This window comes from Conger conger, chromosome 10, assembly GCF_963514075.1.
Source record: "Conger conger chromosome 10, fConCon1.1, whole genome shotgun sequence".
In the NCBI taxonomy this organism is placed as follows: domain Eukaryota; kingdom Metazoa; phylum Chordata; class Actinopteri; order Anguilliformes; family Congridae; genus Conger; species Conger conger.
In genome coordinates this window covers 46376493-46392154 of record NC_083769.1, presented here as the reverse complement: position 1 = coordinate 46392154, position 15662 = coordinate 46376493, and positions in this window count along the sequence as shown.

The following is a 15662-nucleotide window of genomic DNA, read 5'->3' as shown; positions in this document are numbered from 1 at the left end:
TTCTGTCATTTGACCTGCTGGCCTCGACACATACCAGTACCACAGACAAGACAAGACAGGGTCACCCCCCCCTCCAGTCCCACAGCAGGTACACTCACACACACAGGCATGCAGACACGCACACTCACACACACAGGCATGCAGACACGCACACACACACACACAGGCACACACACACACCACACACACACGCACACACACACACACACACACACACACACACACAGGCATGCAGACACGCACACGCACACGCACACACACACGCACACACACGCACACACACACGCACACACACACACACACACACACACACAGGCATGCAGACATGCACACACACACACACACAGGCATGCAGACACGCACACACACATGCACACACACTCACACACACACAGGCATGCAGACACGCACACACACATGCACACACACTCACACACACAGGCATGCAGACACACACACACACACACACACACAGGCATGCAGACATGCACACACACAGACACACACACACATGCACACACACAGACACACGCACGCATGCATGCATGCATGCACACACACACAGACACACACACAAACACATATGCACAGGCATGGAGGCACACAATCAAACACGAACACACTCATGCAAGCACACACACACACACACACAGCAGAATTACCCTTTTCTTACCAAACAATATTCTACTGCGAATAAATAAATAAACAAATATCACGTTACACTCTTCCCTGGGTTACGAGCACAGTTTGAGCGGAGACACACGGACACTTGGACACGTATGCTTCTGCATTTTAAGTCACGGGGTAGCAGCACCAACACTCCGCGGACACTCCACGGTCATGAAATGCACAAGGGGCTTCTTGTGTTCCTCGCAGCCTCGTAATCACGCTGTAATCGTGAGCTGCTTTTGAGAGCTGTGCCAGCAGCCGGGACGCCAACTGCCACCTGTCACACATTCCGCGGAGTGGATATTCCTGTATTCCCACCGTCGGAATGCAAAAGGTAACGCTGATTTCTTTACTCAAACCAAAGTGCTAAGAGAGCACAGTAGAGTTATCTCTTACTGTCCACACAGGATATGTCCAGTTCTCTGCCGCTGCAGTACTGGAGCTGACTGGACCTCGGAACTTCACTGGCTGGACTTTTTCCATAGATGAGACAATCGCTTAAAAAACCCAAGACTCATTTCAACATGTTGTTTAACAAACATTGTATAGCCTACTACATATAATGTTGTTATACTGTATATTTTGATGTTACTGAGTTTCCACAGACTGCTCCATTTTATTGCATTTCTGTAGTACAATTTTCTAGCAATGGGAAAGGATGCAAGCATTGTAGCATTGCACAATGCTAGATTACTAGATTAAATACGTTAGTGAGTAATTACAAATTGGCTTGCTACTGAAAAATCAATAAAAACCTTACTCTCATCTGTTTACAAGCCAAAGCCAGTAAAATACTGGAGCTAGTTGCATTGCTGCACCCTTCTTATCAACATATTGCAAAACCGCACAATAATATTGCCACTTTCAGGCATGGAAATGCATTGCGTGGCTGTGAAAATATCAACAGCTTAATATTTAGCTCAATTCTCTCCGTGCATTCAAGACATCGGTGGTGAACATCATCGTTAAATATGTTTTTATCGTTTGACAATTTTACATAGCAGGCACAAATAAAAGGTTTAAATGTCTTATCTTCTCATTTTACAAAGGCTGCTATCGATACATTTCTTTCATGTCTGTCAACGTCTCAATGAGCTTTGCAGTCTCAGAGCATTACGCAGGTTCCCAAGCCTCTACAAACAGGTAAAACATTTTTGCCGTTAAATAAACAGAGGTTTATTGGTGCCAGGTGTCTTTTTTTTTTTTTATTACAGACACTCCTGTTCCTTTAAAATCAAAACGCATATTTTATAGTCAGGGCTGTCATTGTAAAATGGTACAATATTCACGTCACAATGTCGAGATAATCTTGGATGATCTCTTTGTGCTTTCTCCTTGGGCGGTTTCATTCCTCAGGAAGAAAAAAAAAAAAATAGACCTTGTTCTGACTTTGGGTTTGCCGTCTGTCATCTTTCTGCTCCTCTTCGCCCCATCCCCTCTGAATCTCACACCTGTCTGTCTTTCTCTCCTTCATTTCATCTCCCGTTCTGTTTGTTCTTCACGTCCCGTTCTCCGTCTCTCGCCCGTAAACCCGCACAGCCGAACACCAGGAGCACTTCTGCATCCAGCGAGCGCGTGTTTCTGTGTTGGGCTGTTCTTCCATTCGTTCAGACGAAGCTAATTCTCGAAACGGTGGCTGGAGAAAGAGGCTAGCGACAGAGAAGAGTTCTGTCGGAAACCCAAACCACAAGCATTTTGTTTTGGGGGGAAAAACGTTTCATAATAGATTTCAACTATTAATATATGATATACACTACGTTATATAGACAATACGCATTATTATGTATGATCAACCCCACACGTTGATCACTGGTTGCAAGTCCACTTGAATGGCACACGATGCGTCTTCCTCCAACTCATGTCTGTGTGACCGGCTGGCGAACTGCGGCGTGAAACAAGAGGTCCGTATTTAACCGGAATAACAAAACCGAGTACCATTCTGAGCCTGTTCCAGTCATGTCCACGGTGACTAAACAGAGAACATAAAGACACTTTAATACCGGCGTCCAGGAATCCAGACTCATTTCTGTTGTGAACGTTAACCACAGCTTCCTGCGCCTTTCTGGGGAGTCATTATTTTGTTTAGCTGGGTTGTTATTAGATTCAAGCATGGTTATTGTGATGGGGCAGCTCCAGGCACAGTGAAACACAAACACGTCTCTCATGAGACGTGTACAAACCAGCGCTTCACCACATCCGGAGACCACTCACCTTGCCAAGTGTGATCTGGAATACGATACAGCGCATTATGGTCCGTGACACAGAGGGAGACCTGCTCGTGTGATTCCTGCAAATTAGGAAGACAACCACCTCTTTTGGGGTGAATGTGCACACACACACACGCACACACACACATACATACATACACACACACACATACGCACATACACACTCACATACTCACATACACACACACACTCACTCACACACAACATACACACACACGCACACACACACATACACGCACACACTCACTCACTCACTCACTCACACACACACACACACACACACATACATACACACACACACACATACGAACATACACACTCACATACTGACATACACACACTCACTCACACACAACATACACACACACACGCACACATACACACACACACGCACACATACACACATACACGCACACACACACACACTCACTCACACACACACACACACACACATACATGCACTCACACACACACGCACGCACACACAGGTGCACATACAAGGCAGGATGTGCTGCTAAAAACAGGCTTCTCACCTTTCTTCCCTAATCACATTTGTCTTCCCACCTGCCTTAGATTAAAGCGTTTTGACGTGAGTCAAAGGGAAAGAAGTCAACTCGCAAATTACGAGCATTATTTATAATCGGCCCTCGCCCCTGGAGAAATGACTCAAACAGCCGTCATCTGAGGGGAGCAGACAGCCTGGGTCATCCGTCAACATTATAAGGCATCCCTGAACCATTTCCTCTGCCTTTGTGCTTTGGCCTCGTGCTTTTTGGACTTTGTTTGGATCAGAACAACCAGAGATAAATCAGCTGGACATCTGAGACTACATAGAGACATTTTTTCCAGCTCAGTAGAAAACAAAAATAGTTATGGGTTGCGAGGAAAAATGCGTAATACACCATGTGTACACTCAGACAACCATGGCGATATATTTAAAGGCATTACTAAGTGTAAAAATACACATGACTATTACGATGCAATATCGCCAAAGGCCATTACTCCTGCCTTTCACAGGAGTAATGTACAGGAACTCATAATTCATGTTCTTTTAATAATCAGTACCTAAACCATGACAGTTACTTCTAAATAGCCCTTAAGGAAAAAATGCCATTAAAAACAAGCAGTCAGTTGCACACTGTACACTCATATTACAATTATTAGGTAGACCTGTACACCAGCTTGTTAAAGCAAATATTTAATCAAGCAATCATGTGTCAGCAACTAAATGCATAAAAGCATGCAGATGTGGTCAAGAGCTGAGCTGTTATTCAGACCAAATGTCAGAATGGGGAAGAAATGTGATCTAAGTGACTTTGGCCATAGAATGATTGTTGGTGCCACACAGGGTAGTTTGAGTATCTCAGAAACTGCTGATCTTCTGTGATTTTCACGAACAACCGTCTCTAGAGTTTGCAGAGAATGGTGCGAAAAACTAAAAAAAACATCCAGAGAGCAGCAGTTCTGCGGGCAAAAACATGTTGTGAATGAGACTCGGCAGAGGACAAGGGCCAGAGTGGTCGAAGCTGACAGGAAGGTGACAGTAACGCAAATAACCGCACATTACAACAGTGGTATGCAGAAGAGCATCTCTGAACACGCAATGCATCAAACCTCGAAGTGGATGGGAAGCAGCAGCAGAAGACCAATGAGTCTAAAAACAATACCTAATAAAGTGCTCACTGAGTGCATATTGGTTTCATTATTTCTAATTCTTTCATCAGAGATAATAAAATAAGTACTGAAAGCTTTACAGTGCATGTACATTGCATTTCACATTTGCTTCAGAGGAACTAGGCACCCCCAATCATATCTTGAGATCTTGGCTGCATTTAAGACTTTTCGTGTGCATCGTCCTAAAAAAAAAAAAAAAAGACATTCACTTAAGAGGAGCTCTGTGCGAGGCGACATGGCTGCGCCTCAGATCCTTACATAAGACAGCGGGTAAAATTCCACAGCGCGTACGGCCTGACCGCTCCCTGCACAGCCCAGGCCCGTCGCCGCGGCGACAATAGTCCCTTATTGTTCTGCCAGAGACGCTCACTCCCCGAATGTTTTTCCACGGCCGGAGTTTTATCGGGCCGCATTTCAAAACCCGGGCCACGTTTTAAGTGCACGCGCACCTATCTGTGTCGTATCCCGTCACAAGCCATATCGTATCATATCCCGTCACAAGCCATATCGTATCATATCCCGTCACAAGCCATATCGTATCATATCCCGTCATAAGCACGCCGACTCACACCGGCTCGAGGGTCCTGAGATCCCTCAGCTACACTCGTAGTTCTGAATCCAAGATATGAGCTGGAGCAAAACAAGCTCCATATTTATTTCAGCCATTAAAGGCCCACATGCATCAGTGTTCTCTTCCTGGTTTCAGCATGGAAAACCCATGAAACGTTCACAAAGAGCAGTAACGTTCACATGTGCCAGTGGGCGCGCACTATGTCAAACCAAATGTCTGTACATTTTCCATTCTCCTCCAATCAATACAACTTCATGCAGTGACATCCCCCTCCTCACGGTCAAATCGACTCCCCACCAGTTCAGTAATTGCCCCCAAAAGATTTGTTTCGCTTTCTTATGCTTCATGAAGCGGAAGTCAGTGCTGCTCCAACGTCCATTTCAGCGTGTAGGCAAAGCGGGTCGGAGGCAGGTTCTCACTCTGTTCTCACAGGGTGTGAGGCACAGGCCGTGCCCTGCTTCAAAGCGGCACCACCGGAGGAGAAGCAGCACTTCGCTGGAACTGGGCCAACGCTGAGGTGATGACACGACGCTCCATTGATATTACAGTATTTATACTACCGGTATGTTCTCACACCAAATGTCCTGTTTCTTTTATGTTATAAAAGGAACATTACGCTACGAAATCCAGCTTGTGAATCATTGCGTATTGTACTGTACAAACCGTTCTTCCTGTCGGCATGTCAACCCCATGTCGGTCTGCGGTTAAGACAATCTGTTTGGCGATTAAACACAATTACAGCCCAGGAAGAGCGAAGCCTCACCTGTCAACACACACGCACACACACACACACACACACACACACACACACGCAAATACACACGCACATACACACACACACATACACACACACATACACACACACAAACACACACGCACACACACACACACATGCGAATACACACACATACACAAACACACACACACGCAAATACACACACACACATACACACACACATACACGCACACACACACATACACACACATACAAACACACACACATACACACACAAACACACCCACACATACACACACACACACGCACGCACATACACACACACACGTACACACACACATACGCGCATACACATACACACATACACACGCATATACACACACACACGCACACACATATACACACACACATACATACACACACACACACACACACATACACATACATACACACCTACACACATACATACATACACACACACATACACACACACATACATACACACACACATACACATACACACACATACATACACACACATACACACACACATACACACATACATACACACACACACATACATACACACACATACACGCACATACACACACACACACGTAAACACACACACAAACACATTCACATAACACAGTACACACCATATCTATTCTTTTTTCATAGGTTTTCACAGCAGAGGTTTACCTGCACGTCAGTAACCTACTTTAAAACGAGAGGAGAATCAGCTGATCCTCCAGGACATGCAGTGTCCCTGCCGCCGGATGTGCCGCGACAGAGACAAAAGAAGGGGAAATACTGGAATCTGGGCGTACCGGTCTCATTCCGGCTCTTCACTTCCTCTGCTTAGGAATATCATTGTTATAACCACAATGACACACTCCTCTGGCAAGCAGTCATGTCCCATGAGGTGACTGGGCACACTTTTAATAGAAATGCAAATCTTGTCTCACCTGTACATGTTCACCCATAATGGTAAATGGTTGGCATTTATAAAGCGCCTTTATCCAAAGCGCTGTACAATTGATGCTTCTCATTCACCCATTCATACACGCACACACACGCACACACCAACGGCGATTGGCTGCCATGCAAGGCCAGCTCGTCAGGAGCATTCGGGGGTTAGGTGTCTTGCTCAGGGACACTTCGACACAGCCCGGGCGGGGGATCGAACCGGCAACCCTGCCAGATGACTGCTCTTACTGCCTGATCCATGTCGGCCCCATTAATAATAATCCGCCCACCCCACCCAACTCCGGTCGCACATCGATCAATGAAGAAAAAGAAACTCATAAAACAAGGATGCATCTGCCAAAGTATTCAGGATTCCATACCTTCACAAACCATATGGCCATGACGTGATTTAGACCCTGGGAGTGGGGTAATGAGATCACGTTCGTACGCGTACAGAGTGGGACGTGGGAGAAGCCATTAGCCGTAACGTTCCGCCCGTTGGGAGGAAAGTGTTTGTCTGTGTTTATTTAGGCCGAGGAGCGTTGCATAGGAGCGGTCTCCTTAAAAAGCAGCCATGTGTGTGCAGGCAGTTGGTGTGGAGGAACAAAATGGTCAAAGTTATATTTTTCTTAAACACCATCCCTGCTGAATGAAAAAATGATCCAGCTTTCACAGGGCAGGGGTCAAAGGTCAGGGATGAGAGAGTGCCTCCACCACTTGTTGCAAAGCTGTGATAACCGGCACGGCAAAATGTTCAGCGTTAAATCAACTCTTACAGAACGAATATGGTTTGATATGATTATCGGTTGCTTTTAGATGATTTTAAAATCGTATTACTGACATAAAAGGCTTTGAATGGTTTGACTCTTCCATACTTAACTGAGCTTCTGACACCCGATCATCACAATGGCCCTCAGCAGACACGTCCTTGCTGGCTGTCCCTAGTTGGCTAGACTAGGCTGAAGAAAAAGACTGATCGTGCCTTCTCCATTACAGCCCCTAGGCTGGATTTCTATAATATTATCTTCTCAGGGATTAATTTGTTTTCTTTTCCTCTGTTAAGAGTTGAATGAACCCGTGATGCTTCACGGTCAGGCGTTATTCATAGGCTGTGGTGAAGGGCAGGGCTGGAGAGCGTTTCCCCACCACCCTGTCACACACGCCCTGGCAACACCTCCGCCGGCCGCCTGACTCACCGACGCCGTAACCTCCGCCTCCGCGCACGCACCGACTCCGTAACCTCAGCCTCCTCGCTGTGCTGAGGTCACGTCATACCCCCTGCCCCCCTTACCCCGCCCACCACCCCCAAACCGCTCCTAATCTCTGATCCACGGGCACGTCACAACACCCCCGCACCTTACGAGCTGTCCACCGCCCGTCACAACCTTTAAATCACACATTTCAATCCTTCCAATGCCTGATGTGTTCTTATGAACATAAGCCTAGCTTATTATTCTGTATTATTTAATTTAAAAAAAAAATTGATTTAATTACATTTTTATTTGTATTTGTAATTGCTTAAGAAATATGTTATTTTATTTACCCCCCTCTCATTATATTGCTATGTTTTTATTTGTTTTGCTATTGGTCCTATCCCTGTCCTGTACTATTTTATGTCATTTTGTGTAGAGCACTTTGCAACTGTTTTTGAAAAGTGCTATACAAATAAAGTTTATCCATCCATCCATCCATCCATTATCTTAACCCGCTTATCCTGAACAGGGTCGCAGGGGGGCTGGAGCCTATCCCAGCATACATTGGGCGAAAGGCAGGAATACACCCTGGACAGGCCCACGCAGACACGGGGAGAACATGCAAACTCCACACAGAGAGAGGTGCTAACCACTGCCGCCGAAATAAAGTTTATTAGTATTATTATTATTATTATTATTATTATTATTATAAATAATAATAATAATAATAATTATAATAATAAGTTAACTTGCTCAAGTACTTAGTGATGCTGAGTTTTCACTCACTGATCTGGGAATGCTTGCTCACCAGGTTTGGTACTATATCCTTGTGTTGTAATTGGGTGTGGACAGGGAGTGTCACTACTCAAGAAATATGTAAATGCACCTCTTTAGTCATACATATTTTTGCATGCGGAAAGAGTAGCTTGGGGTGGCTTTCCTCGAACAGGTTAGACATGGTCTAGTCTAATTATATACACTCAGTGATCACTTAGTAAGTCTAAAAAATAAATTGAATAAATACCTATTATAGTGCTCATTGAGTGTGTGAAGCTTATTCTCGGAAATGAATGACTACTGGTGGCTAAGCTATGCTGCAAGAGTAAAATCTTGAAAATTCTTGAAAAGCTTGAAAATTGAGCTAGTCAAGCTGGTCATAAACTGGTCTAGCTGGGTATGAGCTGGTCATAAAGCTGGTCTAGCTGGGTATGAGCTGGTCATAAAGCTGGTCTAGCTGGATATGAGCTGGTCATAAAGCTGGTCTAGCTGGGTATGAGCTGGTCAACCAGGCAGTGCTGGTAGCTTGTCTGAGCTGTTTCAAAACATAGCTTGAGCTGGTCAAACCATGTAGACCTGGGAGCTGGTCTGAACTGGTCCTACCGTAGATTGAGCAGTTATTTTCAGCAGGGGACTACTGTGTTCAGAAGCATGTTGTTCGTTTTTTATTGAGCTGATGGCCTGTCAGTGGTTGAAGTAAGCACTGCATTAAGTTATTGGGGAAAAACCAACACCTCGCAAAGGTCAAAACCAAGCTGTCAATCACAAGGTGGCAGTCTGTGAATGAGTTTAGTGTGTGCGTGTACGTCTGTAAGCATGTTTCTCATTTCATTTGTGTGTACTGCACGTATATGCTAGTGTGTATGAATGAATTGGCCACAATGACAGCAACTGTCACAGGTATATGCAATAGTGGGCCAGCATTCAAAACACTGAGTCATCTGTCAATGGCACCTGAACCACCCATCACCCAATCAAATCGCCTTCAAAATACACAACAACTGTCATCCTTTCAGGTATCCTCAAATCATCACGTCAGAGAGCAGTAGCATAGACAATGGCATCCACAACCGCCTGGAGCAAGCATCCGCTCCATATACTCACAGCGGAAAAAGGTTTCCACCACCTTGAAGAGGTACAAAAGAAGAGCTTCCCCACTGCTGCACATTGGACACACCACCCAAACCTTCATCTGCACAGTGTGCACCAGCAACTGTGCATCCAGGAGTAGACTACTGCTCAGAAGCTCACAAGTAATGGAGTAAGATGGCCATCATGGTAAAGAGACTGTGTGTCTTGGCAGAAAGATAGATCCTACACTGAACTCTGCCGTTACTGTGTGTGTCTCTGCAGAGCGACAGATCCTACACTAGACTGCTGTTACTGCGTGTCTCTCCAAAGACAGATCCTACACTGGACTGTGGTGTTACTCTGTGTCTCTCTGTGGAGAGACAGACCCTAAACTGGTCTGTGTTGTTACTGTGTGTCTTTGCAGAGGTAGACCCTACACTGCACTGTGTGTTTCTGCAGAGAGACAGACCCTACACTGCACTGTGTGTTTCTGCAGAGAGACAGGCCCTACACTGCACTGTGTGTTTCTGCAGAGAGACAGATCCTGCACTGCACTGTGCTGTTACTGTCTTTCTGCAGAAAGACAGACCCTACACTGCACTGTGTGTTTCTGCAGAGAGACAGGCCCTACACTGCACTGTGTGTTTCTGCAGAGAGACAGGCCCTACACTGCACTGTGTGTTTCTGCAGAGAGACAGGCCCTACACTGCACTGTGTGTTTCTGCAGAGAGACAGACCCTACACTGCACTGTGTGTTTCTGCAGAGAGACAGACCCCACACTGCACTGTGTGTTTCTGCAGAGAGACAGATCCTGCACTGCACTGTGCTGTTACTGTGTTTCTGCAGAGAGGCAGACCCTACACTGCACTGTGTGTTTCTGCAGAGAGACAGGCCCTACACTGCACGGTGCTACTGCTGTGACTGTGTGTCTCTGCAGAGAGACAGACCCTACACTGCACTGTGTGTTTCTGCAGAGAGACAGAGCCTACACTGCACGGTGCTACTGCTGTGACTGTGTGTTTCTGCAGAGACATATCCTGCACTGCACTGTGCTGTTACTGTGTGTCTCTGCAGAGAGACAGAGCCTACACTGCACTGTGCTACTGCTGTGACTGTGTGTTTCTGCAGAGAGACAGACCCTACACTGCACTGTGCTGTTACTGTGTGTCTCTGCAGAGAGACAGGCCCTACACTGCACTGTGCTACTGCTGTTACCGTGTGATAACAGCACACAGATATTGCGAGAGCTAGTTGAACCGGTTCGGCGGCAGAAGACGGAGGTGCAGCAGGACAGGAGATATATCATGTGCCTGCATGGCGTGGCTTTGTAATTACACACTGTCTGCTGATGGACACACAGTACCGCGTGGGTCTCCTGCAGTGGAAAGACTACGTATAAAAAGAGTTGTAATTCTTACACGGCTCATCTGGTAGGGATGTCAAAACCGTCTAAACCCTTTTTTATTATTATTATTATGATTATTAAAGCTGACAGGGTGCACTTTAACCCCCTGGTCATTGCTTCATTTGAAATCCAATGTGCCGGAGCAAAGAGCCAAAACAACAGAATGTGTGTCACTGTCCAAACACTCGCAGACCGCGCTGTACTCGCCCAGAGAACATTTCAGGATAAATTTCACCAGTTGTCCTTCATGCGTCCCTGTAGGCGCCCAGGGTTCAGCAATCTTTTGGCAATCAGCACAAGCATGACTAACCGAGCAATTAGTGACCGTGCGTGATGTGTACATCAGCGAAAAACAACATAATCGCACTGCGACGAGTGAACAGGAAGTGAAAATGGATGCACAAGACATGCCAAAACCACTGACAGGGTAAAACAATATCCTACTGGTAATTACATACAGAGGGATTGTTTTTCACTGTGCACATCCTGCAAGCTGCGTTTAGACCACAGGTATTGATGGCTCGGAGAAATAAAATCTCGCCCGTTCGTCAACCCGTCAGGCACGCAACAATAAGCCCTAAATGTATGGATGTCCCATACAAGGTTCCAGAATATTGCAACCCCAATGAAATGACATAAAACATGGCTCATTCAGTCATCTTGCACACTGCATAATTTGTTAAAAGACATTCTGGTCTTTGTGAGGAAATGCAAAATGTCAAACAGCACATTATGGTGCAAACACCATACAAGTCTTCAGAACATATTTTTTCAATTAATATTTCCTGTCTCTTTAAAGAAAATGACTGTTGACTATGTGGCCATTGCATGAATGGTGTGAATGTACTACACTCGATGTAATACCTGATATTGTGTGCATCCCACGATAAGAGCCAATGAACATAAACACTGAGCCGGCCTTCTTCTCACACACCGGAAAGCAGGTATCCGGAAGATTAAACTGACGATAGCCACAATTAATTGAATGGTTGTGTGACACATGGCTTGAAACAGGAAATGTATGTAAAATAAAAAATTCTCATGGACCTATATATAGCTTAAATGGCTTCACTATATGTCAGAGGACATCATCAAAAAAATGCAGCCATCTCCTGTAACGGAGGAATGGCAGAATTTTGTTGGAAAGCTAATGGAAAGCTAAAATAATGATAGTTTTCCAGATATTCTGAACAAGGCTACATCTGTCACGGCACACAGGTGTAGTAATTGCTTAATGCAGTCTTGTCCGTGAAACAAATGCTTTCAAGCAAAGATTATCCCTCGCCACAACTCTTCACACAAACTAGCCTTTATTTATTTTTGTTGTTCTGTTTATGTTCATAGCCTCCGGAGCCGAGGAGGTCGGGCGGTCAGAACTTAGTATTCCAGGGCCGGCCGGGCTGTTCTCTGCCGAGGGGGCTGGTTAATAATTTGTCAGCGGCTGTGGGTTTACGTGACCGGGGTGTTGACAATAGACTCAGTGTTGGTCCATTCAGCGATGATGATTAGTGGGGGGCTGTAGGAGAGCCAGACCTGTCCGCGGCCCTCTCCGGGCCAGGGAGAGGCGGGAGCACTAATCCTGTTTCCTGAGAGTGGGCTCCGGAAGAATCCAAAGTGCTTTGCCCCGGAGTTCAGGGAAATGCATAATATCTCCTTCTGTTCGGCGGTAATAGATGTGTACATGCACATAAAACACACACACACACACTCACTCACTTACACACACACACACACACACACAGACACACACTCACACACATGCTCATAAAACACACACAGACTCACACACAATCACAGACACACACTCACAAACACAAATACACACATACACAACACGCACACACACAGACACACAAACACATACATACAAAAACACACACACAGCAACAAAACACTCACAAAAACACACGCATACACACTCACAGACCCTCACAAAAACACACACACATACAAACACATACACTCGCACACAAACACACATACAAATACACACACACACAAACACATATGCACATGGACATTTCAATTTTAGTCATTTAGCTGATGCTTTAATTCCAAAGTGACTTACAAGTCCATCATTTCCTTAACAAGTGAAAAGCATCAGATCCATTCATAGCAAAACACTTGTGTGTACTGCAGACATAAACATTATTTTTTAGCAAACTAACAGATTCACACAAATACGTGCGCGCAAACACACACACACATACACACACGCATACAAACACAAACACACAAACAAAAATGTCTCTTTGCTAAACTCTTTCACAGGCTTGCAGCAACCCTCAGAGGAACAAAAAACCCCCCCAGAGCACACGGTGTGTGTGCAGATCTGCCCTGTGCGTAACGCCCAGACAGACGTCCAGCTCTGCCCCCGTTTTTCCCAGACAGCAGGTTCAGCGACCCCCATTATCACCTGTCCTAACCAGCGTCTGCACACAATCCCTGACCCTTCGAGCGCACTATCTCAGGAACAGTGACCCCCCCACCCACTCTGCAGCCTCGTCATCCCACCCACGTCGCACACAGACCTTCAGCCTGATATGACCACCACAGAACCAGGAGCCCACTGTCTCCACAGCGTCTCCATAACCGTGAGCGAGTCAGGGCATCGCTTTTTTTTTCACTTCCTGCGCATTCTGTGATTACGGGATTTTGAGGAGCGCCTGCGGGAGAATCCGCCGTCAGACTTCTGTTGCCCCAACAGCGAATGGGAACAAATTTAATTATGATGACTGTGACAATCCTCAAACACAGACTTGTTAGTCCAAGTCCAGGAACATTAAAGAACATAACAAAAATACAAAAACATGAAATACAGCCGTGTTTGTCAGACAGTTTTTGAGCATGACCCATTACACTTAATTACATGACGTCACTTTATTTTTTACACACTGTATATATCAGTTTGCAGATTATTCAGAGCAAATTACAATAGTATGGTAGGAGAACATGAACATACTTTCAAATCTTTCAGTTTTTCAATCTAATTTTTGTGAATAATAGTGGCACACCTGGCAAACAATATTTGCAGAGCAACAAGTACAGTAGTCTGGCATTCTTTCTGCAAGTCTTTGGGCAAGTTTTATCATATTCATTTGGTCTAAGGTGTGTATTTTAGATTATTATACAACTATTTTCCAAAAACAGAGATATTTTAGACCATTTTTCTGATAAAAATCTTGATTGTCAAGGATTACCTGGAGAGCCAGAAGCAAGTGAGACAGCCAAAGTCTGTAACTGCGGCAAGTTCTCCAACATATAATATTATTATAAAAGTTCAAGACAGTTTTGATGCAGGGGAAGGTTGGTCACAACAAATATTGATTAGATTCAGTTTTTACTGCTTGTTATAGTCATTAAAAACTGTTCACTTCAGTATTTCTGAAAGCATCTTCACTTCACTGACTTCTGAAGAGGTTGGCGTCCAGTCTATACCTAAAGATGTAGAAAGATTCTGTCCTCCTGAGTACTGTACGAAGAGTGTGGCTCAATACTGTTTTGCAAGCAACTGCAGAATAGAAACAGAAACTCAGCTGCCTGGTGTGCAATGATCCACACTGGTTGAAGCAACACACAATGCCTGTACAAGTCCTTGTACAAAATATCACCAGCCATAAGATGGCCATCACAACAATACAAAACAAAATACCCCCACAGAGAGTTGCACAACTACACAACAAATTGTAGTTGAACAGCAGGTTTGATAGAAATAAAGGTTGCCAGGTTGCTTAACCTTGCACTTGCTAAACACACACTTTGTCCTTCTTTCTCCTGTCAACAATGCATAGCCCTACTGCCCCCTAATGTATCGTTGGGAAAGTACAGGTGGTAGAAAACGATAATGAATATAGCTGCAAGCAGCGATTACGGGGGCCAAGCTCTGAAACCCAGGATAAAGCCAGTAAAGGGACTCCCAGCCCTTAGTCCCCTAACAGAGGTCCTTTGACATCCTCCAAAGACTAGAACAAATACACCAGTTACACAAAATGTCTAAAAAGTTCAAAATGCGATAATGCTATACTGTTGCAATCAGTAGTGCTACAACAACAACAGATTGGATCCAAGGTTAGTAAAGTTATTTCAGTCAACCACAAAATTGTTTCTAATGCTTTCTGTTGAAACTATGTTTTTGGACAATGTCTTCACCACACACACTCTCAGAAATGAAGTGACAATGGAGGTACATTTTTGAAAGTACAGAATGTTCTCTTTAGGTACAATTGGGCACTTTTTCCAAGCAAAAAACACACAAATCAATGATATTTCTGGCTAGGGGTATCATTTTATATACTTATAGGGTATTGCTACAAGCATTTGAACCTTTTTTAGGCACTTTTTGTACCTTTATTTCTGAGAGTGCAGGTA